Genomic DNA, 26,634 nt, shown 5'->3' on the forward strand with positions numbered 1-26,634 from the left:
GTTCTGATGATGTGCGTTTTGGAGGTGAGGTGCTACTAAGCTCGCACTGAACAGAAAGAGGTTGACTCAGGAGCGATTTATGACAGGGCTGGAAGGAAGCCTGCCAAGGCAGTTGCCCAGGGCCTGTGAGGAAGTGCTGAATGTGGAAATCCTATCATTGTTTAAAAATGAGCCAACTCAGAAACTCGGGCTTCAGAGAGCTCAGCCTCACACAGCAGGGGAGGCAGCCAGGAGAGGCCCACCTGTGCTCCTGTCGCACGGAAGGGGCTCGCTTACGCTCCAAGATCCAGCCATGGAGCACAGCAGGTGGCAGGCCTAGCTCTGACTGCCGCCTGGAAGGCTGGCACTCTGGATGGCAGCGTGGGGCCAGAGGGTCTGGCAGCAGAGGCCAAGTAAGGGAAAGAAATCAAAGGGGCAAGGAATGAGGATGAAGGCTGCGTTTCCCTAGATAGCGCCTGACACATTGCGGACGGGCAGTCCTGTCTGTGGAATGGATGCGTGAATGCAGGAATGCCTCATCCATGCCACCATTCTCGGTACTGGGGATCCATCCAGAACCAACCAAATAGTCCAACATTCCTGCCCCCGTGGAACTTCTATCCTAGAGGCAGGGAAGACAGATGACAAATACAGCAGATGCTCATGCTGTGTAGTGTCCTAGAAGGGGACAGCGTTCTGACCACAATCGAGAATGCTGAGGGGGCTCAGAAATGCTGGGGCTGCTGGTCGTTGCAGCTGCTTGAGGCTGAGCTCTTTGAAGCCGGAGTTTCTGAGTTTGCTCAGTTTGAAAGTCGTCAGGGCAGGCAGCACTTCGCATGCCATAGCTGAGAGAGGCCTTGTCGAGGGGCGAGAGAGTCAGTTGTGTGGATAAGAGTATTAGGAAAGAGAAGGCAAGAAAAGAAAGCCTGTGCAAAGGTGGGAGTGATGGAGAGGGAGAATGCTGGAAGGCAAGGCCAGAGAGACAGGAAGGGGATGTCAGTTAAAATCCTGGCAGGAAGCAGATGGCCTGCTCACATTGGAGGAATCGGGGGGAGTTTACCTAAGGGACTGTTGCAAAGAGTAGGCAGATGTAGAGACACCCCAAGGAATAGCACAGTACCCCCTATCCCAGATGCCATTACCACCCCTGGAATTAAAGAGGCAAGAAAAGAGAAACTAGGCTGGGTACGGTGGCTCATGCCTGTAATCCCAGCACTTTGGGAGGCCGAATCATCTGCGCTTGAGAGTTTCAAGACCAGCCTGACCAACATGGAGAAACCCTGTCTCTATTAAAAATACAAAACTTGGCCAGGCATAGTGGCACATGACTGTAATCCCAGCTACTCAGGAGGCTGAGATGGGAGAATTGCTTGAACCCAGGAGGCAGAGATTGCAGTGAGATGAGATCACTTCATTGCACTCCATCCTGGGCAACAAGAGCAAGACTCGTCTCAAAAAGAAAAGAAAAAGAAAAGAGAAGCCACAGGAACCTGGGGAGACAGGAGAGGGCTGCTTCCGGTTGATTGGCAACTGCTGGCCCATGGGGACCCCTGCAGGGAGAAGGCTGGGGGAATGAACACCCAAACTCCATTCTTCTCCCACACAGGTTCCCTTATTGTTGGAACCCAATGCAAAGCCAGAGGACCCGTTGCAGGCTGGCCTCCTGGGTCAGGGACCTGCAGAGAGCAGAGTGGAGAAGTGGGGGGTGGACACGGAGAGGCCAACCAGAGGCGCCTTGCCAGTGCAGGGCACTGGGGCCAGCGAAGGACTTGGGCTTCCCCTCTGAGTGAGACACAAGCCCCTGGGGTGCTGGACAGAGTGACATCGTCTGACATCACAAATAAGTACCAGCTGCCAGTACCAGTACTAGTGACCAGGAGCTGAAGAAGGGAGGTGGGTAGAGAAGGAGGCGTAGGGAATGAGAGCAGGTGGTTTGTGCAGGCCAGGTGGGGAGGGACAGGTGCTCAGCCCCCAGTACCTCCAGCCCGGGGCAGCTTGGGTCCACCAGGGCTGTCCTCCTCCCCACTGAGAGGAGTGCTCTGGATCTGAGTTTAGTCTCCACCTGTAAGGTAGTCCTGGGCCCCGCAAAGGACTGCCACGGACAGCAGGTATGTGGGTGTGGCTGTCCCACGGGAACCTCATGCAGCCCGAGTTGGACCGTGTGTTGCCCTTTGCTTATTGCTGTGGGCTCAATCGTGCCCTCCCAAAATACGTTGAAATTCTCTCCCCTAATACCTCAGAATGTGATCTCATTTGGAAATAGGGCCATTGCAGGTGCAGTTAAGATGAGATCACCCTGGAGAAGGGTAGACCCTTAATCCGACATGACCAGTATCCTAATAAGAAGAGGGACGGGGCGCAGAGACAGACGCAAGGCACGCAGGGAGAAGGCCTTGTGCAGTCAGAGGCAGAGACCAGCATGATGCCAGGGGCTGGCAGCCACCACCGAAAGAAACCAGAAGAGGCGACGAAGAATTCTACCCAGAATTTCACAGAGAACACAGCCCTGCTGACACCTTGATTTTGGACTTCTGGTCTCTAAAACTGTGAGAGAATCAGTTTCCACTGATGAAGGCATCCAATTTGAGGGGCTTTGTTCTGGCAGTCCTAGAGTGTTAGTCCATTTTCAGTAGTTGATAAAGACATACCTGAGACTGGGTAATTCATAAAGAAAAAGAGGCTTGGCCGGGCATGGTGGCTCATGCCTGTAATCCCAGCACTTTGGGAAGCTGAGGTGGGCAGATCACGAGGTCAGGAGATCAAGACCATTCTGGCCAACATGGTGAAACCCTGTCTCTACTAAAAATACAAAAAAATTAGCTGAGTGTGGTGGCATACACCTGTAGTCCCAACTACTCAGGAGGCTGAGGCAGGAGAATTGCTTGAACCCATGAGGCAGAGACTGTAGCGAGCCGAGATCATGCCACTGCACTACAGCCTGGGTGACAGTGTGAGACTCTGTCTCAAAAAAAAAAAGAAAAGAAAAAGAAAAAGGAAAAAGAGGCTTAATGGACTCATAGTCCCATGTGGCTGGGGAGGCCTCACCATCATGGCAGAAGGCAAAAGGCATGTCTTACATGGTGGCAGAGAAGAGAGAATGAATGAACCAAGTGAAAGGGAAAACCCTTTATAAAACCATATGATCTTGTGAGACTTACTCACTACTGCAAAAACTGTATGGGGGAACCAGCCTCATGATTCAGTTATTTCCCACCAGGTCACTTGTATAACATGTGGGAATTATGGGAGCTATAGTTCAAGATGAAATTTGGGTGGGGCCACAGCCAAACCCTATCACCTAGGAAACTGACACATTCTCTCAGTTCAGATGCCCGATGAGAGGCTCTCAGGCTGCTTGGCTGACGTCTGGCTATATTGTGCTGACTTCCCAACTTGGGTTATTTTCCTGGGTGCCTGTGATAATTTCACAGCCAGACTGACCAGGAAGAAGTGGCCACTTGCTTGGCAAACCCTAGCCCTCCCCTACTGTTTGGGGTCCTGGGTGGATGGAGGGCGACAGCTGCCAATATCTGCGTGGCCAGGCACTGACCACAGAATGAAGGTGCAGTAATGGTCCAAGAAGCTGCGAGGCCTCCGGTGGTGGCGGGGGGGGAGGCTGCAGAAGACACTGAGTCCAGCATAGAGCTGGCATTCAAGAAATCCTTCATGAGTGACCTTTTCTGGACTTTTGAGCTGGTGTTGAACAGCGGCCTCCAAAAAGTTACATCTGCGTTCACATCCTGGGAATCTGTGAATGGGACCTTTATTGGAAAAAAGGTCCCATTTGCAGATGTAATTAGGTTAAGGATCTGGAGATGAAATTGTCCTGGATTAACAGGGCGGGCCCTAAACCCAATGACAATTGTCCATATAAAAAGACAGGAAAGATGATACTGACGTCGTGTGAAGATGGGGGTAGAGATTGGCGTGATCTCGCCCCAAGCGAATGAGGCCAAGGACGGCATGGCAGCCACTTGGCACTGGCAGAGCCAAGGAATTCTTCTCCCCTAGAGCCTTAGGAGGGAGCATAGCCTTGCTGACACCTTGACTTCAGACTTCTGGCCTGCAGAACCAGGAGAGAATACATTCCTGTTGGGTAAGCTGCCCAGTTTGTAGCGATTTGTTATCGCTACAAACCCAGGTTGCTAGCAGAGGTGGCAACCTTTGCTAAAGGAAAGGCTAGCTCTGATGATGATGGAGAAGCCTCTCGTGTCTGAAGAAAGCCCTGGCGTGGGACTGAGTTGTTGGTGGACTCTGGAGAGCTCTGTTCTAGGGAAGGTCAGAGTGAGTTGGATGAAGCCAGGGGCCAGCACGGAGCCTTATTAAGCATGCGTGGGAGTTTGTGCTCTTGCCTGGCTGGCTCTCGTTTGCTTCTCTTATTTGTTATTTGTCATGATCCTGGTTCATGCCCCTGATGAAAACATTCTTTAATGAAGTGTTTCACATGAAGAGAAATGGCCTAGTTATGGGTCCATCTCAGGGGGACGTTCTCTTGACAAAGACAGTTCCTCAGCTTCCTGGAATCCCACTGGCAGTGGTGTGGGCTCCGTGGGCCACCAGGAGGATTGTTTACTTCTGTTTCCTGGACAGCCGGCTTGGCCTGGGTGGCCGAGAGCAGGTTCCTCACCTCTCTGCTGAGTGGCTCCTGCCAGAGACAGCAGGCTGCAGTTCTGATAAGGTTTGGCTGTGTCCTCACCCAAATCTCATCTTGAATTTTAGCTCCCATAATTCCCATGTGTTGTAAGAGAGACCCAGTGGGAGATAACTGAATCATGGGGCGATTTCCCCCATACTGTTCTGGCAATGAATAAGTCTCACAAGATCTGATGGTTTCATAAGGGGAAACCCCTTTTGCTGGGCTCTCATTCTCTCTTGCCTGCTGCCATATAAGATGTGCCTTTCACCTTCCACCATGATGGTGAGGCCTCCCCAGCCACGTGGAACTGTGAGTCCATGAAACCTTTTTTTCTTTATAAATCACCCAGTCTTGGGGTGTGTCTTTATCAGCAGTGTGGAAATGGACGAATACACTGCCATCTCAGGCATTCATAACAAGGTGGCTGGCACTAAGGCTGGGCCTTCTGCCCCATGTTCCCATCCAGCTGGGCTTGCAGGTCTTGCCAGACTCAGAGCCCAGTGCAGAACCTGAGTTCCTCGCCTCCACCCTTTTGCTCTTTTGGACTGAGGGTTCTTCTGTCCAAATGAAAACACAAGCATGGTATGAAGAGGAGATGAAGAAGGTGAGGATGTTGATTTAATCTGGAGAGAAGACAGAAGGACCCATAAATGCAGCCTCAGGTATGAGAAAGGTACTCTCTTCCCATAGCCAATGATTGACTAGGGCTGTTCTGGAAGGTTTCTGACCTAGAGGGGGTCAGACTCAAGAGATACATTTTAGCTCTGTATGTAAACACAAACTTGACAAACTATCAGAATGCAGTGGTTGTGCATGGAGTTTCCCCCGCCTCTGTCTGTCTCCGTGGTGACTACTGAAGCCCAGAGCTTCTGTGGGAGGACCAGGTCATGACACTTCCATAGACTCTGACGACTGAGCAGTGGATGGATGGGGTGAGGGCCACCAGCTGACCTGGGGCCAGCCAGTCCTCTGGCTGACCAGTGCCAACCAGGTGCTCTCTCTTAAGAATTTGTCTAAGAGACACAGATTGGTCCATGGAGGGGCCGGGAGGCATGCTTGCAGAAGATGATGTGATCAGTGCCCCACGCATGTCCCCTCCACTCTTACCTCTACATGCTCAAGGCAGCATCGTGGCCATACCTGTGTGGTCTCTATCAAGTTAGTGACCGTAGAAGCAGCCCTCACCGCGATAAGCTGATTTAGCAGGTAAATGCCTGGCTTCCTCACCCGTTGGTTGAAATAACTCTCTTTTCCAGAGTTTCCCAGGAGGATAAGTTTCAGTTGTCCGTGGTGGTAATTCATTTGATAATGTCCTCTAATTGACATCCATCTTCCCTGTCTCACTTCCCCACTCCTTTACAAAGGGATTCCTTTCAAATAAACTATTTGCCTAAAACCTTTTTTTTTTTTTCAGCGTCTACTCCTGGAACAACTCAAACAAAGACGAGGTTGGATCTACTAGGTCATGTAGACTTGAAGCTGGTGACGATGTTGGGTCAGATATTAGTGGGAAGCCAAGCTTAGAGAAAGATGGAGTGGAGGGAACCTGACTGGGAAGGTCCCCATGGCCTCTGAGAGACAAGGAGATAGAAGCCAGAAGTCACCTGCGAGACAAGGGGAAGAACTCTGACTCCCCGCACCACAATCTCGTCTTCTGCTACATGGCTTCTGTTCCTTGTAGCCGAAGGATCTGAGCAACAGTTGACTCTATAAAACTTACTACCTGCCAGGCACTGTCTTAACCTCTATGCCAGTAGGGTAGCCAGATTTAGCAAATAAAAATTCAGGATGCCCAGTTAAACATAGGACATAGATATACTAAACAATTATTTGTTATCTAAAATTCAAATGTAGTGAATTTAAATTTAATCTGGCAATTCTACATACTGTCATATAAGGCATGTTCTCTTATTGTTTTACAGCAGGGGAAGCAGCAAGTGAGTAACTTATCCAGGTTCCCACAGCTGCTAGATGGTAGGGCTGGGCTGTGCCCCAGGCAGTCTGACTCTAGAGCTTGCCCTCTGAGCTGCCTCTTCAATACCTTTACCGGTCCCGTATCACCCAGAAGTGAGGTGAGTTGTCTCTCAAAGGAGTGAGTTCCCCATCGCTTATTTCTTTTTTTGTGGAAAAAGAGAAAAAGAAGGGGAAAAAAAAGAAAAAGAGGGAAAAAGGAATATTACTTCATTCCTAAAATGGGTTTCAATAATGGCCGATCAATATTTTGAGTGTTTAAAGTGGTTAATGCATATTTTATGTGTTTAAAATGGAGACCTCTATTTGTTCTGGCTCTGAGTTCAAATACTGGATATCGTTATCAATTTGTTGTCTCGTTGAATCTCACTATGTGTCTTACGTATCTGGGTGTTAAGATCTCTTATTGTTACATTAATCCTTTTACCCTTGTATCCTTATAGCTTTGAAATCTATTTTGTCAAATGTGAAAATTGCAACTCCTGCTTTTTATTTATTTATTTTTGCTCTCCATTTGGTTGGTACGTTTTTTTTTTTCCAACCCTTTATTTTGAGTCTATGTATATCTTTGGATATACCGTTGGATTTTGTCTGTATCTTTTGATTGGGAGATTTGGTTGATTTAACTTTAGGGTTGCTGCCATTTGATATTAACTGGCTATTTTGTCCTTTTGTTGATAAAAATTCTTCTTTATGTTAATGCTCTTTACTTTTTGGTGTATTTTTAGAAAGGATCATACTGGTTGTTCCTTTCTGTGTATAATGCTTCTTTTAGAAGTTCTTGTAAAGCAGGCCTGGTGGTAATAAAATCTCTGAGTACTTGCTTGTTCCTAAAAGATTTTATTTTTCCTTCAAATGTAAAGCTTAAATTGGCAGGATATGAAATTCTGGGCTGAAAGTTTTGTTCTTTAAGTATATCATCAGCAACCGAACAAGCCCTGATGGAAAAGGACTCATCAGTAACGGAACAAGCCCTGATGGAAAAGGACTGTGTTCCATTATCTGAAGTAGGCTTTAAAAGGTGGATGATAAGAAACTTCTGGGAGTTAAAGGAACTTGTTCTAACCCAATGTAAAGAAACGAAGAACTTGGAAAAAAGGTTCGATGAAATGTTGAAAAGAATAGACAATATAGAGAGGAATACAAATGAACTTATGGAATTGAAAAATACAACACGAGAACTGAGTGAAATATGTACAAGCTTAAACAGCCGAATGGATCAAGCAGAAGAAAGGGTATTAGAGGTCGAACACCAACTTAATGAAACAAAACGACAAGACAAGAATAGAGAAAAAAGGATAAAAAGGAATGAGCAAAGTCTCCAAGAAATATGGGACTATGTGAAAAGACCTAATATACGCTTGATTGGTGTACCTGAATGTGACGGAGAGAATGAAGTCAAGCTGGAAAATACTCTCCAGGACATTATCCAGGAAAATTTTCCTAATTTAGCAAAGCAGGACACTATTCAACCCCAGGCAATACAGAGAACACCACAAAGATATTCCTCAAGAAGACCAACCCCAAGGCACATAATCGTTAGATTCACCAAGATCGAAACGAAGGAGAAAATATTAAGGGCAGCCAGAGAGAAAGATCAAGTTACCCATAAAGGTAAGCCTATTAGGCTTACAGCAGATCTCTCAACGGAAACCCTACAAGCTAGAAGAGAGTGGGGGCCAATATTCAATATACCCATCGCTTATTTTTTGTGCCCAAGCAGTTGAGGAGTATCACGATTGGTGTTTGATTCCTACCTGGGAAATCTTTAAGGCAAGAGAGAGGACTCTTAGTGTTCGCTTGGCAGAGGAGCAAATGGGACTTGCTGCTCTGCAGGGACCAGAGTTTTTGTGGGCAAAGGATGTGTGTGTTTTCCTATGAATCGGTTGTGAACCATTGGTGTGCAGCCACTGTCCCTAGTTTGCACAGGACGGCTCCTGTTTAGGTGTGTCGTCTCATAGTCCCCATCTGGTTCACCATTTTACTTCCAAGCAAGGTGTTATAATCATAGTTGCGAAGCAAACTTCCAAGTAAACTATTATAATAATAGTTGCATTCAAGCAGACTGGATGGGGCTGGAGACCACTTGATACTTCTAGCTCTACACCACGGCCTCATCTAGTTATGGGGACTGCATGGGGACAGTTTGATCTGTGGTTAAACCCAGAAGCTGCCTAGCAACATCTCTCTTTGTTGCATGTCATAACCAACACCCCTCTTGTCAGGACAGCACACAGGGCACTCCCAAATGAAGCGCACTATGACACGAGTGATTCGGTAAAGCTAACTGCTGCCAGCTGCGCCTGGTGGGAGGAGAAAGTATTTGATGTGATGCTGCTGACTTCATGGGCAGTTGGCATGCCAGCCAGTTGTGCCAATGGCCTGTACCAATAGCCTGGGCTATGGCCTGCAAAATGCTCAAAGCCACCAGCCTGCCAGTTGATGGTGTCAATGGGAAGATGGGAACCTGTAGACCAGACGTTTTAAAATATGTGTGGGAAATTCAGGCTCAACAGTCCTACGGGGGTAGGGGTGGTATATAGCGAGAAGGCTGAGTGCTTCTGCTACAGTTGTGCTGTCATTTACCATGTGGTGCAGCTCTCCTTATTCATTGTATTGTTTGGTAATGATTTTTACATTTTTCAATGAACCCTGCAGGCCATAATGAGCTCAGAAACATTTCTGTGCATATTTAGTAAAAACTTAAACACCACATTTCTGTTTCTCAAGCAAGTTGATGATAAGCATGCACCTAGCACAAAGCGCTGATGTGTGCCAACACACCACAGGGCTGAAGTCACCAACCATCTGAAAACCAGTTAGTCACAAATCTGCCACAGAAGTATCAACATCTAAGGCAAAAGCGAGTGACTATTTGTAGGCAGCTGTACCCAAAGAAGATGATTTAACATGTGCAGTTACAGAAAAATACACTTACACTCCACTTTGTGAACTGTGATTTTTTTGTTTCTATCAAAAGATTGTTCTTTAAAATTAATCATGTTCTTTTTGGGGGGAAAAGTACTTGAATAAGACGTTACTCCAAAGAAGATATACAAATGGCCAGTAAACACACAAAAAGCATGGTCAACATCATTAATTATGAGAGAAATGCAAATGAAAACCATGGTGAGATGTGCCTGACACCTATCAGGATGGCTATTACCAAACAACAGAAAATAGGTAGGTGTGGTCGCTCACACCTGTAATCCCAGCACTTTGGGAGGCTGAGGTGGGCGGATCACAAGGTCAGGGGTTCAAGACCAGTCTGGCCAACATAGTGAACCCTGTCTCTACTAAAAATACAACAATTAGCTGGGTGTGGTGGCACATGCCTGTAGTCCCAGCTACTCACGAGGCTGAGGTAGGAGAATCGCTTAAACCCTGGAGGCAGAGGTTGCAGTGAGCCCAAGCACTCCAGCTTGGGGGACCGAGCAAGACTTCGCCCACCCCCCACAAAAAAAGCAGAAAACAACAAAAATAGCAAGTGTTGAAGAGGATAGGGAGAAAGTGAAAACTTTGCGCATGATGAATGGAATGTAGAATGTGACGGCCTGTGTGGAAGACGGTATGCCAGTTTCTCAAAAATTTACACCTAAATTATAATGTGATCCAACAACTTCTTTTCTAGATATCAGCCCCAAAGAATTGAAATTAGGAACTCAGATACTGTACATCCATGTTCGTAGCAGCATCATTCACAACAGACAAAAGTAGAAGCAACCCAACTGTCTGTCAGTGGATGGAGGGAGAGACAAAATGTGGCGTGTACCTAGAGTGAGCGTTATTCAGCCCGGAAAAGGAAGGGAATTCTAGTACATGCTACAACATGGATTAACCCTGAGGACATTAGGCTGAGTGAAAAAAGCCAGTAACAAGAGGACACATATTGTATGATTCCACTTGCATAAGGTACCTAGAGAGTCAGATTCATAGAAACAGAAAGTAGAATGGTGGTTACCAAGGCCTAGGGTGGGGGGAAATTCGAGTTAGTGTTTAATGGGCATGGAGTTTCAGTTTGGGAATATAAGTTCTGGAGGTGAATAAAGGTGATGGTTGCATAACAATGTGAATATACTTAATGACAACTATAATATACTTAAAAATGGCGTGGCTCACCCCTGTAATCCCAGCTCTTTGGGAGGCTGAGGTGGGTGGATCACGAGGTCAGGAGTTCAAGACCAGCGTGGCCAAGATGGTGAAACCCCGTTTCTACTAAAATTACAAAAATTAGGCAGGTGCGGTGGCACGTGCCTCTAATCCCAGATACTCGGGAGGATGAGGCAGAAGAATTGCCTGAACCCAGGTGGCAGAGCTTGCAGTGAGCTGAGATTGCACCACTGTACTCCAGCCTGGGCAACAGAGTGAGACTCAGTCTAAAAATAAATGGCTACAATGGTAAATTTTATGGTATCTGTATTTTGCCACAATAAAAAAAATCAATCTTGCTCTTTTTATATTCCAAGTATTTTTGTAGCTGAACAAAAAAGTGGTAACTTAATATGTGGGTTTCATTGGCAGAACAACTTTGCAAACAGATAAATGATGCCAATTTGTCATTAGTGTTATCCAATATTCCAAGTATCAGCTCGCTCTCAGAAGGGTTTGATATTTTTCAGCCAACTCACAGAATCAAAATAAAGCTTTGGGAAGTTCATTTTGTCAAAGATGAAACATCCAAAATAAATGTAAACATTATTTTAAATTTAGTTAAAATGTTCAGCCTTGAAGATAAGATTGTTTTTGTGGTCTCAATACAAATATATATTTTGCCAAAACACAGCTTCATGATAAAAACAATGTTTTGCTAAATTTGACTACCGAGTAGCAATGACCTTGGAATTGGTTGCAATGAACATGTAATTCTACTTTATTCAAACCAGCTGTGATAGTCTACCAACTGAACTCCAAGCTGCAATTGTTCAATGTTACAAATATTTTTATACCTACTCAGAGTAATTATGATTAAGCTGAAATAGTATTTAAAAAAAAAAAACTTTGGCAACGTAGCATATAATTTTTTCTTTGCTGCAAGTCATTAAACAGATTTTAGAAATGTTTGAACTTTTGCAGAAGGACTTTGTAAATCAGCCCAACAGCCTTCTGAAAGGAACTGGACATATTCAAGGCTGAGAAGATTCATAGTGCAATCCACTACTGTGCTTTCGCAAATTGTAACTTGAAAACGTGCTCAATATCACTCATTAGAGAAATGCAAATCAAAACTACAGTGAAGTATCATCTTGCCTCAGTTCAAATGACTTCTATCCAAAAGACAGGCAATAACAAATGCCGGCAGGGATGCAGAGAGAAGGGAACCCTCGTATACTGTTGGTGGTTATGTAAATGAGTGCAACCACCATGGAGAACGGTCTGTAGGTTCCTCAGAAAACTGAAAATAGAGCTCACTGCAACCTCTGCCTCCTGGCTTCAAGTGATTCTCCTGCCTAAGCCTCCCGAGTAGCTGGGATTACAGGCATGTGCCACCATGCCTGGCTAATTGTTGTATTTTTAGTAGAGATGGAGTTTCACCAGGTTGGGCAGGCTGGTCTCAAATTCCTGACCTCAAGTGATCCAGCCGCCTCAGCCTCCCAAAGTGCTGGGATTACAGGTGTGAGCCACCATGCCCAGCCAAATTTTACTTTCAAATACAGTTTTTGAACAGAATGATTTCATAGCCCACTAATGTGATAAAACCAATTTGTTTGTCTCTCTATAAATACTTCTATGTAATTTCAATTATGTTTAGGGTCCTGTACTCCCGTGGGAGAGCGATAAGTCTATAGAGTTTTAAATCCTGCCCAAGAAGGCTATTTGGAGAGGCCATGGGATGTCCCAAAGACTGCATGAAGTCATTGGGCAGCAGGAAAAAGGGGAAAATGCATTGCCCACCTCAAGATGTTTACAACTTCAGGGCCCCAGTGGGAGCTGTGGAAGAGCACAAAGCAGATGTTGAGAAAGGTTGTGAAATGTCCATCAGACTCAGAGAGCTTAGAGCCAGTTCACTATAGAACCAAGTAAGTGGCAAATTTTCTTCCCCTCTCTAGGGGCAGAAAATTCTTTCATTCCTCATGCTCCAGCCCAGAGGGGCCAGAAACCAGAAACAGAAGTGAGCAAACTAAGGAGGAAAAAAGAGAGAAAGAAGGACACTGTCTGCTGTCCCCAAGGGTGGTGGCCTTCCTGCTGGTGGCCATAGCAAGAGCAGGGGCAGGAGGCTCATCTGTGAGTCAAGACTTAAGTGTGGATTGGACTGGAGGTTTGATTTTCTGAATGGAGACCATGTTTGCAAAGAACGTTACCTTAAGGCTGGGCGTGGTGGCTCACACCTGTATCCCAGCACTTTGGGAGGCTGAGGTGGGCGGATCACCTGACGTCAGGTGTTTGAAACCAGCCTGGCCAATATGGCGAAACCTCATCTCTACTGAAAATACAAAAATTAGCCATGTGTGGTAGTGGCTGCCTGTAATCGCAGCTACTCGGGATGCTGAGGCAGGAGAATGGCTTGAACCTGGGAGGCAGAGGTTGCTGTGAGCCAAGATCGAGTCACTGTACTTCAGCCTGGGCGACAGAGGGAGGGAGACTCCATCTCAGAACAAAACAAAACAAACAAACAAACAAAAAAGGAAGTTACCCTAGGACTTTTTAAAACCAAAGAGTAAACCAAAATGAAAGGGCTAATGAAAAGGAATGAAGTACTGATCCGTGCTACAGCGTGGATGGACCTTAATAATATTGTCTTGAATTAAAGAGGCCAGACACAAGGCCACAGAATGCATGGGTTCATTGATATGAAATATCCGGGAAAGTCAACCCATAGGGTCAGAAAGCAGACTTGTGGTTGCCAGGGCCTGAGGTACGGGGTAATGGGGACTGCTGATGGGTATGTGGGTTCCTTCCGGGATGATGTAAATGCCCCGGAACCAGACAGACCTGGTGGGTGTACATCACTGAGAATGTCCTAACTGTCCCTGAATTTTACACTTGAAATGGTCAATGTTTAATTTTATGTCATGTAATTTTTCTTTCTTTCCTTTTTTTTTTTTTTGAGACAGAGTCTTGCTCTGTTGCCCAGGCTGGAGTGCAGACACGATCTCAGCAGCTCGCTGCAACCTCTGCCTCCCGGGTTCAAGCGATTCTCCTGCCTCAGTCTCCTGAGTAGCTGGGACTACAGGCCCGTCCACCCCACCCAGCTAATTTTTGCATTTTTAGTAGAGACAAAGTTTCACCATATTGGCCAGGATGATCTCGATCTCTTGACCTCGTGATCCACCTGCCTCAGTCTCCCAAAGTGCTGGGATTACAGGCGTGAGAGACACCATGGGTCTATGGCATGTAAATTTTTTTTCTGAACTAAAACAAAGAAAAAACCCAAAGGGCTGTCGCAAATGTTCATCCAAGAACAGGAGAAGATGCTCCCTACAGGCAAGTTTAAAGGACAGTGCCAGATAAAAAGTTTGAAGGAGAGTACTCCATACATTCTGCATCTAATACACGTTACCGAAGAGAGCCACATGCAGAAAACCACACAAACTGGACTCTCTGGAGATTTAAAGAATTTTCAAGGGCAAATTTGGACTCTACTGGAATTTCATCTAATATGTTGACTTTAGAAAATTAACTCTCTATCCTCTGAGCAGCAGCGAGGCATTAGGCAGGCGGTAGCAAGACAGAAACTCCCTGTGTGTCTTGGGTAAGCTAAGTCTCATTAATAGGAGAGTTCTAGACTAGGGAGAAGTTCTGCCAAACTGCTGCTGCGGACCCCGGGCCACTTTGGACCCGGAACCAGCCAGCCCTCCTGACATTCCTCCTGAGGCCCAGCTCTTTGTTTTGTACTGAGTTCTCCTTCCTGTGAATTCTGGCCATAAATCTCCAAATTCCTAGAGGGGTTCTGTGCCTAGCAACAAAAGTGGCTAGATGGCATAGTCTAAGAAGCCCGCTGACTTGGAAGAAAGCCCTTGTCCCAGAAGAGAAATGATTGGCAGCTGGCAGGCATCCTGGGTATCTCCGCTGGCTGTTGTATGTCCAAGAGAAGAAATGATATGCAGACTGTCTTAAAAACTGGCAGGGAGATGCTAAGCTTTTTTTTTTTTTTCTGAGACAAAGTCAAACTCTGTCGCCCTGGCTGGAGTGCAGTGGCGTGATCGAGGCTCACTGCAACCTCCGCCTCCCGGGTTCGAGCGATTCACCTGCCTCAGCCTCCTGAGTAGCTGAGACTACAGGCACCCGACACTATGCCTGGCTAACTTTTGTATTTTTAGTAGAGACAGGGTTTCACCATTTTGGCCAGGATGGTCTCAATCTCCTGGGATTACAGGCGTGAGCCACCACGCCTGGCCTGATGCTAAGTTTTAAACTTATAAATGTGCATAGGAAAGGATTAAACCAGAGAAGTAGGGAAATAATTAGGATCCAAGCTCCACTACTAACTCAGGGGAAGAAATCACCTCTTCATGCCTCAGTTTTCTCTTCTGCAAAATGGGAATCCTTTTGATTTCACCACATGGTTAGTGATGTATCATGTATAAAAAGTAAAAAATGATATATTTTGTATCATGTATAAAATGATACACCTACAATATGTTACACTTCGAAAAGTACATAGTGTAATATAAAATGCAAGAGTTTCACCCAGGTAGATTTATATAGGAACTTATTCAGAAATACACCTACTATGGCCAGGTGCAGTGGCTCATGCCTGTAATCCCAGCACTTTGGGAGGTTGAAGCAGGTGGATCACCTGAGGTCAGGAGTTCAGGATCAGCCTGGCCAACGTGGTGAAACCCTCTCTCTACTAAAAATACAAAATTAGCTGGGTGTGATGGATACATACCTGTAATCCCAGCTACTTGGGTGAGGCAGAAAAATTGCTTGAACCCAGGAGGCGGTGGTTCCAGTAAACTGAGATTATACCACTGCACTCCAACCTGGGTGACAGAGTACGACTCCATGTCAAAAAGAAAAAGGAAAAAAGGAAAGAAACATGCCTGCCTGGTGGCAAGACAGGGCTCTCAACATTTTGGGGGAAGGCATCAGCGGATGGCTCTATAGTCAGTCAGGCTTGACTAAGTCACACGGGACCTGCAGATGTGGCTGGCTGCATACAGATCCCCTGTTCTGAATTTGTCAAGACCAAATTAGCTAGGATGGTAAGCCTAAATGAGAAAAACTAATCATCAGCCCCTTATTATGTTTGCTTTTGCTTTTTAGGATTAATAGACACTAGGATTACAAATAACACCACGTATGCAATTTTTAATTTGGGTATTAATTAGGGCAAATAACAAATTTGGGAATTTCTTCTTTCTACCATACTCAGAAGGTGAAGGATTTCTTTTTTCTTTCTTTTTTTTTTCTTTGAGACCAAGTTTAGCTCTTGTTGCCCAGGCTGGAGTGCAATGGCATGATCTCGGCTCACTGCAACCACTGCCTCCTGGGTTCAAACAATTCTCCTACCTCAGACTCCTGAGTAGCTGAGATTACAGGTATGCACCACCACACCCGGCTATTTTTTTTTTTTTTTTTGTATTTTTAGTAGAGATGGGGTTTCACCATGTTGGTCAGGATGGTCTCCATCTCCTGACCTCGTGATCTGTCCACCTTGGCCTCCCAAAATGCTGGGATTACAGGTGTGAGCCACCGTGCCTGGCTAGTGAAGGATTTCTATTGCAGTTGGCTGATTTTGAATTGAGAGTTTGACCTTTATGTTCCATTCTGTCCCACCCAAGATGACAGTTCAACTCAATAGTGTTAAAGCAAAGTAAATATGACCCGAGAAGGACTCAGTACTTCTATATTTGTGAATGAACTATAGCCTAGCTTAATAGTCAGACAAAATTGGTAACTGAACTGAATAGTATGCACTGTAACAATAGCTAAGTGTTAGCCAATCCCAGCGGCCATCCTTCTACCACTCTAGACTGCGGAGGGCTCAGACTGCCTTCAAATAAGGCGAATGCTGAGCTGTAACCAATCGTGCTGTTTCTGTACCTCACTTCCGATTCTTGTACGTCGCTTTACCTTTTTTACCTACAAATTTGTTCTGACTACGAGGCAACCCTGGAGTTTCTGTGAATCTGCTGTAATTCTGGGGGGCTGCCCAGTTCACGAAGGGTTCATTGCTCAATTACACTCCTTTAAATTTAATTCAGCTGAAGTTTTTCTTTTATCAGTAGATAGTGAGTTTCTATTTCGCACCAAGCCCTGGGGATCCCAAACTGGGAACAGTGAGGTGAATGAGACGATTTTTCTAAACTCTAGGTTGCAGGCAGGCTCTTGGAGATCACCACAGACTTTTCCTGGAGTTGGAAGATGGATTGTCAAAACCTGCAATACACATACCTACCGTGCTCCACTGTGTATTCCAGCGGAGGATTTCCGTGGAATTAGCACCGACACAGGTAGGCACCCAAGTTGGAAACTGGTTCTTTGTGTAGCTACGAAATTCCTTGGGTGCCTTAAGGATATCCACAATCGAGAGTCTGGTATTTAAACTGACAGCCACTCATCTCATTGAAGGGCAGACATCTGAAATTAGAATGCGAAAAGATCAGGAAAGCAGAAGATGACATTTTGCATGCTTTCAGAGGCCAGGCGTACGTTTTAAGTTGTGTTTGAAGTCACTACACTCATCTGCATGATAGTTAAAGGAGTTTTGTTTGTTTTTTAAACACCCAAACCCCAAACCAATTTTCAGCCTGAGTACTCTCCATGAGTTTGCACTAAATACTAAACAGATGGGCTCTGAGTTTCTCCGAAGGTATGTCTCGTCCAGCTCAGAAATACAATAAACAAGACTCACCCAAAAGTCTAAGAACACTGATTAAAAAAAATTTCCCCCAAGGACCACAAAATACCTGCCCTGATTTGCCTGCAAATTGCAGGATTCTTCAGGGGCTCCCAGTCTCCCCTTGGCTAAACAAGAGACCAGCCAAACCCACAGATTCTCAGGGGTTTTGTTTTCCAAACAGGTCTGGTCAGCACAGGCTGAAAAAAGCTGAGGATTCGATTTTGCTATTTGGTGAAGGAAACAAGATAATCTCTTCTTATATTCTGTTAAGTAACAAGAGGCATAAAATTTTAGAGCTGGATGACACCTTAGATGGGGTCCAATGACTCTTTTTTGTTTTATTTTTTATTGTGGTAAAATATACATAACATACAATTTAGAATCGTAGCCATTTTAACTGCATAGTTTAGTGGCATTAAGTGCATTCATATCGTTATGCAACCGTCACCACCATCCCGCTCCAGAACTCTCTTCATCTTCCCAAAGTAAAACACTGTATCCATTAAACACTAACTCGCAATGCCTTCCTCCAGCCCCCAGTAACCACCATTCTGCTTGCTTTCTTTCCTTTTCTTTTCTCCTTCCTTCCTTTCTTTCTCTTCTCTTTCTCTCTCGCTCTCTCTCAACAGGGTCTCATTCTGTTGCCCAGGCTGGAGTGCCCTGGCACAATCATGGCTCACTTGACCTCTTGGGCTAAAGCAACTCTCCCCGCTCAGTGTCGTAAGTAGCTGGGACTACAGGTGTGCACTACCATGCCTGGCTAATTTTTACCATGCCTGGCTAATTTTTTGTAGAGACGAAGTCTTATTACGTTGCCCAGGCTGGTCTCAAACTTCTGGGCTCAAGTGATCCTCTTGCCTCAGGCTCTCAAAGGGTTGGTATTACAAGCATGAGCCACCATTCTACTGGCCCATTCTACTTTCTGTCTCTATGAATTTGACTAGTACTCACTTATATAGTACCTTATATAAGTGAAATCATACAATATTTGTCCTTTCGCAACTGGCTTATTTCACTCGGCATAATGTCTTCAAGGTTCATCTATGTTGTAGCATGTGATAGAATTTTCCTTCTTCTTTTTATTTTGAGAGTCTCATTCTGTCATCCAGGCTGGAGTGCAGTGGAGCGATCTTGGCTTAGCACAACCTCTGCTTCCTGGGTTCAAGCAATTCTCCTGTCTCAGCCTCCCGAGTAGCTGGGATTAGAGGTGCATGCCACCACGCCTGGCTAATTTTTGTATTTTTAGTGGAGACGGTTTGCCATATTGGTCAGGCTGGTCTCGAACTCCTGACTTCAGGTGATCCACCCTCTTTGGCATTCCAAAGTGCTAAGTTTACAGGCATGAGCCACTGCGCACAGCCAAATTTCCTTCCTTTTTAAGGCTGAATAATATTCACTCTGTGTATACACTATGTTTTGTTTATCTGTTCATTCATTGGTGGCTTCCACCTTTTGTCCATTGTGAATGCTGCTGTGAACGTGGGTGTATCATATCTGTTTGCGTTCCTGATTTCAATTCTTTCAGTATATTCCCAGGAGCAAAAGTGCTGGATCATATGGTAATTCTGTATCTAACTTTTTCACACCGGCTGCACCATTTCTCATTCCCACTAGCCATGCACAAAGTTTCCAATTTCTCCACATCCTCTCCAACACTTGCTGTTTCCTGTTTTTTGATAATAGCCATTCTAATGAGTGTGAAGTGGTATCTTAATATGGTTTTGATTTGCATTTCCCTAACAATTAGTGGTGTTGAGCATCTTTTCACCTTCCTATTGGCCATTTGTGTATCTTTGGAGAAATGTCCATATTCCAGTCATTTACCCATTGTTGAGTTGGGTTCTTTGTTTTTGCTGTTGTTGAGTTGATACCTCTTTTTATGCAGGAGAAAGATGGCTTGTAGAAAGGGTACACTCAATCAACAACACTCAGCTGGATGTTGGCGAGCCAGGGCCAGAATCTAGGCCCCACAGGGTTCCTTGTCACCCTTCGTTCATTACAGAGGTGGAAGCCGAGGTCCAGAGGGCGAGGATACTTTCTTTTCTTTTTATTTATTTATTTATTTAAATTTGACTTTAAGTTCTGGGGTACATGTATGGATCGTGCAGGATTGTTACATAGGTATACACGTGCCATGATGGTTTACTGCCTCCATTCCCCCATCACCTACATTAGGTATTTCTCCTAATGTTATCTCTCCCCAATCTCCCCACCTGCTACTGTCCCTCCCCTAGCCCCCCACCTCCAACGACCCCAGTATGTGATGTTCCCCTTCCTGTGTCCATGTGTTCTCATTGTTCAACACCCACTTATGAGTGGGAACATGCAGTGTTTGGTTTTCTGTTCTTGTGTCAGTTTGCCGAGAATGATGGTTTCCACCTTCATCCATGTCCCTGCAAAGGACATGAACTCATCCTTTTTTATGGCTGCGTAGTATTCCATGGTGTCTATGTGCCACATTTTCTTTATTCAGTCTATCTTTTATGGGCATTTGGGTTGGTTCCACATCTTTGCTATTGTAAACAGTGCTGCAATGAACATATGGGTGCATGTGTCTTTATAACAGAACAATTTATAGTCCTTTGGGTATATACCCAGTAATGGGATTGCTGGGTCAAATGGAATTTCTATTTCTAAGGCCTTGAGGAATCGCCACACTGTCTTCCACAATGGTTGAACTAATTTACACTCCCACCAACAGTGTAAAAGTGTTCCTATTTCTCCAATCCTCTCCAGCATCTGTTGTCTCCAGATTTTTTAATGATCGCCATTCTAACTGGCGTGAGATGGTATCTCAATGTGGTTTTGATTTGCATCTCTCTGATGACCAGTGATGATGAGCATGTATTCATATGTTTGTTGGCCACATAAATGTCTTCTTTTGAAATGTGTCTGTTCATATATTTTGCCCACTTTTTGATGGGGTTGTTTGTTTTTTTCTTATATATTTGTTTTAGTTCTTTGTAGATTCTGGATATGAGCCCTTTGTCTGATGGGTAGATTGCAAAAAATTTTCCCATTCTGTTGGTTGCTGGTTCATTATAGTGATTCTTTTGCTGTACAGAAGCTCTTAAGTTTCATTAGATCCCATTTGTCAATGTTGGCTTTTGTTGCCATTGTTTTTGGTGTTTTAGTCATCAAGTCCTTGCCTATGCCTATGTCCTGAGTGGTATTGCCTAGGTTTTCTTCTAGAGTTTTTATGTTGTTAGGTCTTATGTTTAAGTCTTTAATCCATCTGGAGTTAATTTTTGTATAAGGTGTAAGGAAGGTGTCCAGTTTCAGATTTCTGTGCATGGTGAAGTTTTCCCAACACCATTTATTAAACAGGAAATCCTTTCCCTATTGCTTGTTTTGTCAAAGATCAGATGGTTGTAGATGTGTGGCATTACTTCTGAGGATTCTGTTCTGTCCCATTGGTCTATATATCTGTTTTGGTACCAGTACGATGCTGTTTTGATTACTGTAGCCTTGTAGTATAGTTTGAAGTCAGGTAGCATGATGCCTCCCGCTTTTTTCTTTTTGCTTAGGCTATGTGGGCTCTTTTTGGTTCCATGTGAAGTTTAAGGTGTTTTTTTTTTCCAGTTCTGAAAAGGTCAATGGTAGTTTGATGGGGATAGCATTGAATCTATAAATTACTTTGGGCAGTATGGCCATTTTCACGATATTGATTCTTCCTAACCATGAGCATGGAATGTTTCTCCATATGTTTGTGTCCTCTTTTATTTCCTTGAGCAGTGGTTTGTAGTTCTCCTTGAAGAGGTTCTTTACATCCTTTGTTAGTTGTATTCCTAGGTATTTTATTCTCTTTGTAGCAATTGTGAATGGGAGTTTGCTCATGATTTGGCTCTCTCTTTGTCTGTTATTGGTGTATAGGAATGCTTGTGATTTTTGCACATTGATTTTGTATCCTGAGACTTTGCTAAAGTTGCTTATCAGCTTAGGGAGATTTTGGATTGAGATGAAGGGGTCTTCTAAATATACAATCATGCTGGGCGCTGTGGCTCACGCCTGTAATCCCAGCACTTTGGGAGGCCGAGGCGGGTGGATCACTAGGTCAAGAGATCAAGACCATCCTGGTCAACGTGGTGAAACCCCGTCTCTACTAAAAATACAAAAAATCAGCTGGGCATGGTGGTGTGTGCCTGTAGTTCCCAGCTACTCAGGAGGCTGAGGCAGGAGAATTGCCTGAACCCAGGAGGCAGAGGCTGCGGTGAGCCGAGATCGCACCATTGCACTCCAGCCTGGGTAACAAGAGCGAAACTCCGTCTCAAAAAAAACAAAAAACAAAAACAAACAAATAAATAAATATACAATCATGTTGTCTGCAAATAGAGACTATTTGACTCCCTCTTTTCCTAACTGAATAGAGGGTGAGGAGACTTTCTTAGGACTGCAGCCTTTGGAGCACAGCCCACTGCATAACAGGCTTCCCTTGCTGTATTTTACCAAGTGATTGCAGCCTAGTTGCTCATCCCTAGTGTTATGGACTGAATTGTTTCCCCTCCAAATTCACCTGTTGAAGCCCTAACCCTCAGTGTTATTGTATTCGGAGATGGGGGCTTTAAGAAGGTAATTAAGGTTAAATGAGGTCATAAGGATGGGCCCTAATCAAATCGGACTGGTGTCCTTTTAAGAGGAGGACGAAACACCAGGAGTGCGCATGCACAGAGGAAAGGTCGTGTGAGGACCCAGCAAGACGGCAGCCGTCTGCAAGCCAGGAGGAGAGGCCTCCCCAGAAACCAACCTGCTGGCACCTTGATGATGGACTTCCAGCTTCCACAACTGTGAGAAAATACATTTTTGTTGTTCAAGCCAAACTGTGATGTTCTGTGATGGTAGCCTTAGCAAACTAAGATGCCCGGATTAGAAAAGCTACAGATGGAGGAGAACTCAGAGAGAAAGGCCAGGGTGCATGGATGGTCGTTTTGGCCAAGAGGATCCCATATAGGCCAGGGCCATGCTACATTTTTCTGGAAGCTTACAGGCTTCAATCTGATGTGCACGTAATCCTCTTCTGGCAGAATGCAAGTTCCTGATGTTGAAAATAAAGAGCTTAAGGAAGCCTACTAAAATAATTCCAAAGGCTTCCTGAATATCAGATGGCCCTCGCTGAAGAGCATTTTGATTTCAAAGTCCCAGACGTGCGCCTATCAGATTTCCCTCCAAGTGCGTATGGTTTTGCCACAGGCATTGAACTCCACCTCTTCTGTTCTCTTCTCCTTGTCCCGAATTTGGGTGGTTTTTCTTGGCCATTTCTGATGTCTGTATGTCAGTCTTTCCTTCCCTGTCCTCCAGATTAGCTGCTTTTCTCTCTTGGATTTGTCCACAGATCGCTTATTTCTGTAAGACCTAGTTATTGTTCAGATAGTCTGTGCTGTAGGCAAATAGAATCTGGTAAGCAAGGGTCAATGGAAGGAGGAGGCTGAGAGCAACTGCCAAGGGCATGTGGGTGGGGCAAACTGGGCATTGACTGGCTCGTAAGGATGGGCCTGGGGTGGGAGCTGGTGTGCCCAGTGGGGGACTGAGGCAGAACTCAAATCAAGGAGGAGAAATGGGTTCAACGCCGTGGAGGGTGCCCAGCATGGTGCATAGCCCGTGTCTGCAGAGTCCATTTTCAAAGCCACTGACTTCATCCCTGACCCTTTGCTCTATTTTCCCAGGTTCTAGCCCCTCGCCTTGCTGCCAACCTCCCCATTCACCTCACTCACTCACCCGGTTTCTCTGAGTTTCATGCTAGGTAGTCTTTCATCTCTTTCTTGGCTTTGCCTTCTCACTGGAGACTCTCAGGGCAATGTCACCATCCCAGGACTTTTCTTAGGGTTGAGAGTAGGATCCCAAGAGGCGGCAGTGACTGGCTGAGACTCACTTATCTCAGTTTCTCAGAGTGAGCTCTGGCACACACTGCATGAACTCATGGGCTCATGAAAGTTTTACCTACTGAGTTAGTAACTGGGTCGGATGGGAAGACCTAAGGAGGAAGTAAACTTGGAATTTATACGCAGGAGTGAGGACTGCAAACTTAGGGCTCATCTACTGTGGGACTCCTCAACCCTGTAAGGTGCACTGGGATCTCCTTAACACACAGATTCTGATGTAGTAGGTCTGGGGAGGGGTTCTGAACTCCGAATTTCTAACAAATGCCCAGGTCATGGAAACAAATTCCCAGCTGCTAAGAACAGCTCAAAGAGGCTGGTGTGGTGTCTTATGCCTGTAATCCCAGCACTTTGGGAGGCCAAGGTGGACGGATCACGAGGTCAAGAGATCAAGACCATCCTGGCCAACAAGACAAAACCCCATCTCTACTAAAAATACAAAAATTAGCTAGGCATGATGGCGCGCACCTGTAGTCCGAGCCACTCGGGAGGCTGAGTCAGGAGAATCACTTGAAACAGGGAGGCAGAGGGTGCAGTGAGCTGAGATCATGCCACTGCACTCCAGCCTGGCAACAGAGCGAGATTCCATCTCAAAAAGAAAAAAAAAAAAACAAAAACAGCTTGAAGGTAGTTCATGCACTTTCAGGCCCCACAGCGTCGTGTTAAGGGACAGGTACCCATGCTGGAATTTCAGGTACCGGGAAAGCTGGCATGTTTTTGAGTACTGTGGGCCTCTAGTCAGCCCTGGTAGGTACCTGGTACTCCTCCCCTGAGTCTCATCAGGCTTGGATCTGTAGACAGAGGTTTCCAAGCCCCAGCTGCTTTAGAATCGCCGGGAGAGTTTGTAAAACACAGCTGACTGAATGCCCCCGTCCCCGACTTTCGAATTCCATAGTTCTGGGGCGGGGCCCAAAATTTAGCATTTCTAATAACTTTCCAACCACTGCTATAGAGTAACTGAAACCAGGGCACCGGGTGGGCCCTACGATGCAGGACCAGACAGTGCTGAACTTGAATCTGATTCTGCTCTTTACAACAACGTGGTCTCCTCCAAGTCACTCCTGTTCTCTGAGAACCAGTTTTCCATGTACACAGGGGTGATAACGGCCTCACTCTGCAGGGTTGCTGAGCAGATGAGCGCTAATGTTTGTGATGGCTTTCCCAAATGTTGGCCCTTAAGGCTCATTTCCCAGTCTGCAATCAAGGGTCCAACTGCGGCTGTCGCACCAATTAGAAAGCTGTTTTTGGTTGTTTTAATTGCTTGACTTACCCTGTGGAATCAAGTGGATTAACCAAATGAATTGGAATTTTTTTTTTTCCAAGACACTGTTTGGGAATGTGGGGTCTAGAAGACCCGCATCCCAATCATCTCGGGCGGGGCTGCTCAAACTTTAGTGTGCACACATTACTTGGGGATCTTGTTTAAATGCAGATTTTTATATAGTAGGTCTGGGATGGGGCTTGAGAATTTGCATTTCTGTTGATTGATTGAGACAGGGTCTTGTTCTGTCTCCCAGGCTGGGGTGCAGTGGCACAATAGCTCACTGCAACCTCGACCTCTGGGGCTCAAGCGATCCTCCACTCAGCCTCCTGAGCAGCTGGAATTACAGACATGAGCCAGTGTGGACGGCTGAGAATGTACATTTCCAACACTCTCCACGTGGTGCTGATGCTGCCAGTCCCAGGACCATACTGAGAATAGCAAGAATTCTAGAACAATGTCAACATAAAAATTTATTTTCTTTTTTTCTTTAAAAAAACTTTTTTTGAGACAGAGTCTCTGCTGGAGTGCAGTGGCATGATCTCGGCTTACTATAATCTGCCTTCCGGGTTCAAGCGTTTCTCCTGCCTTAGCCTCCCGAGTAGCTGGGATTACAAGCATGCGCCACCATGCCCAGCTAATTTTTGTATTTTTAGTAGAGATGGGGTTTCCCCATGTTGGTCAGGCTGGTCTTGAACTCCTGACATCAGATGATTTGTCTGCCTCAGCCTCCCAAAGTGCTGACATTACAGGCATGAGTCACTGTGCCCGGCCCACTATTAACACAAAAATTTATTGGCCCTGCCTGGACCTATCCTGTAATTTCCTCAGGTAATCCTTTGATGGACTAAAGTAGGAAAGCTATTCTCTCAGTGCTCACCTTACTCTTGCTTTTTAAATTTAAGCTACAGCCCAAACAAAGGGAGACTTCAACATCACACAGCAATTCCACACCATTTCCTGGGGAGGCAACAGGAAGCAGAGGTGGCTCCGAGTCTCACTTCTGTAGCGTACCAGCTGTGTGATGCTGAGCAAATCATTTTACTTTCATTTAACTCTTCTGAAATAATCTGCTCCTCTGTATAGCGGGCAAAATAATACCTGTCCTTATAATGGGTCATTGTGAGTCTGGATGACCCACTGTCCAAAAGCACTTTGGAAATTGTTAATTTGCAAATGCGAAGGATTATCTTTAAAAAATGGAAAAACTTAGACAAAACTTTCTCTCAGCTTATGATAAATTCATTTTATGTGGGTCCTTTGCTACAGTGGCTGAGTGCACAGAACAATGAAGACAGTATAATATTCGGGTGTTGGTCCTAACTTAATTCAATCATAAGGTTACAAGACTTTTGAATTTTGACCACCTTTAAAGACAGGCAGTGGGTGTGAATATATCTCACTTAAAGGTTGTTTAAATCATTAAATGTACATTACGTTAACACATGCAACAGCTAGAGAGTAACTGGTAATAGCAGAGGCCTTCTCCAGCTTAAAGTTAGTAGGATTTCAAAAGCAAGTCTCGAACTCCTGACCTAAAGTGATCCACCTACCTTGGCCTCCCAAAGTGCTGGCATTACAGGTGTGAGCCACTGTGCCTGGCCCAAAAGTAAGTGAGTTGTTTGAAGCTTCAGAACTAATTTCACAACACAATTAATGTTGTAAATGTTGTTTGAATTCCTACGCTAGATCACAAGCCCATTTGCCTATTACCACGGCCAAATTCAGCTAAAAAAGTAATATTAATAGTAATAATGTGTAAAGAGCATAATAGTTTACAAAGCATTACTTTTTTTTTTTTTTTTTTTTTATAAAGATGAGGTCTAGTTATGTTGCCAAGACTTGTCTCAAACTCCTGGTCTCAAGTGATCCTCCCACCTCAGCTTCTGGAGTAGCTGAGATTACAGGCAGGGGCCACCATCCCTGGCTACAAAGCATGTCTATATCCAGTAACTTGAAACCCTCAGCTATATCTTCTGATAGGATGTTACTTCCTTTCCATTTCAAAGATGAGAAAACTGAGGCATAGAGAGGCCAAGACCTTGTGCCTCGCCTGCCGATTTCAAGATGTATGTCTTTACCATCTTCTAGAACCAGTCCCAGTCAGCAGCGTTCTAAGTGTGTGCCT

The 26,634-nt window shown here is 45.2% G+C and overlaps 1 long non-coding RNA gene across 1 annotated transcript; it reads left to right on the forward strand.

Moving 5' to 3' along the window:
• Window positions 1-1,861: 1,861 nt before the first annotated feature.
• Window positions 1,862-26,263, forward strand: LOC128928863 (uncharacterized). The gene is made up of 3 exons (XR_008474554.2): window positions 1,862-16,068; window positions 16,844-16,983; window positions 22,007-26,263. It is a non-coding gene; the product is annotated as an uncharacterized LOC128928863 (long non-coding RNA).
• The last annotated feature ends 371 nt before the right edge of the window (window positions 26,264-26,634 follow it).

Source organism: Callithrix jacchus, chromosome 8 (assembly GCF_049354715.1).
Source record: "Callithrix jacchus isolate 240 chromosome 8, calJac240_pri, whole genome shotgun sequence".
Classification (NCBI taxonomy): Eukaryota; Metazoa; Chordata; class Mammalia; order Primates; family Cebidae; genus Callithrix; species Callithrix jacchus.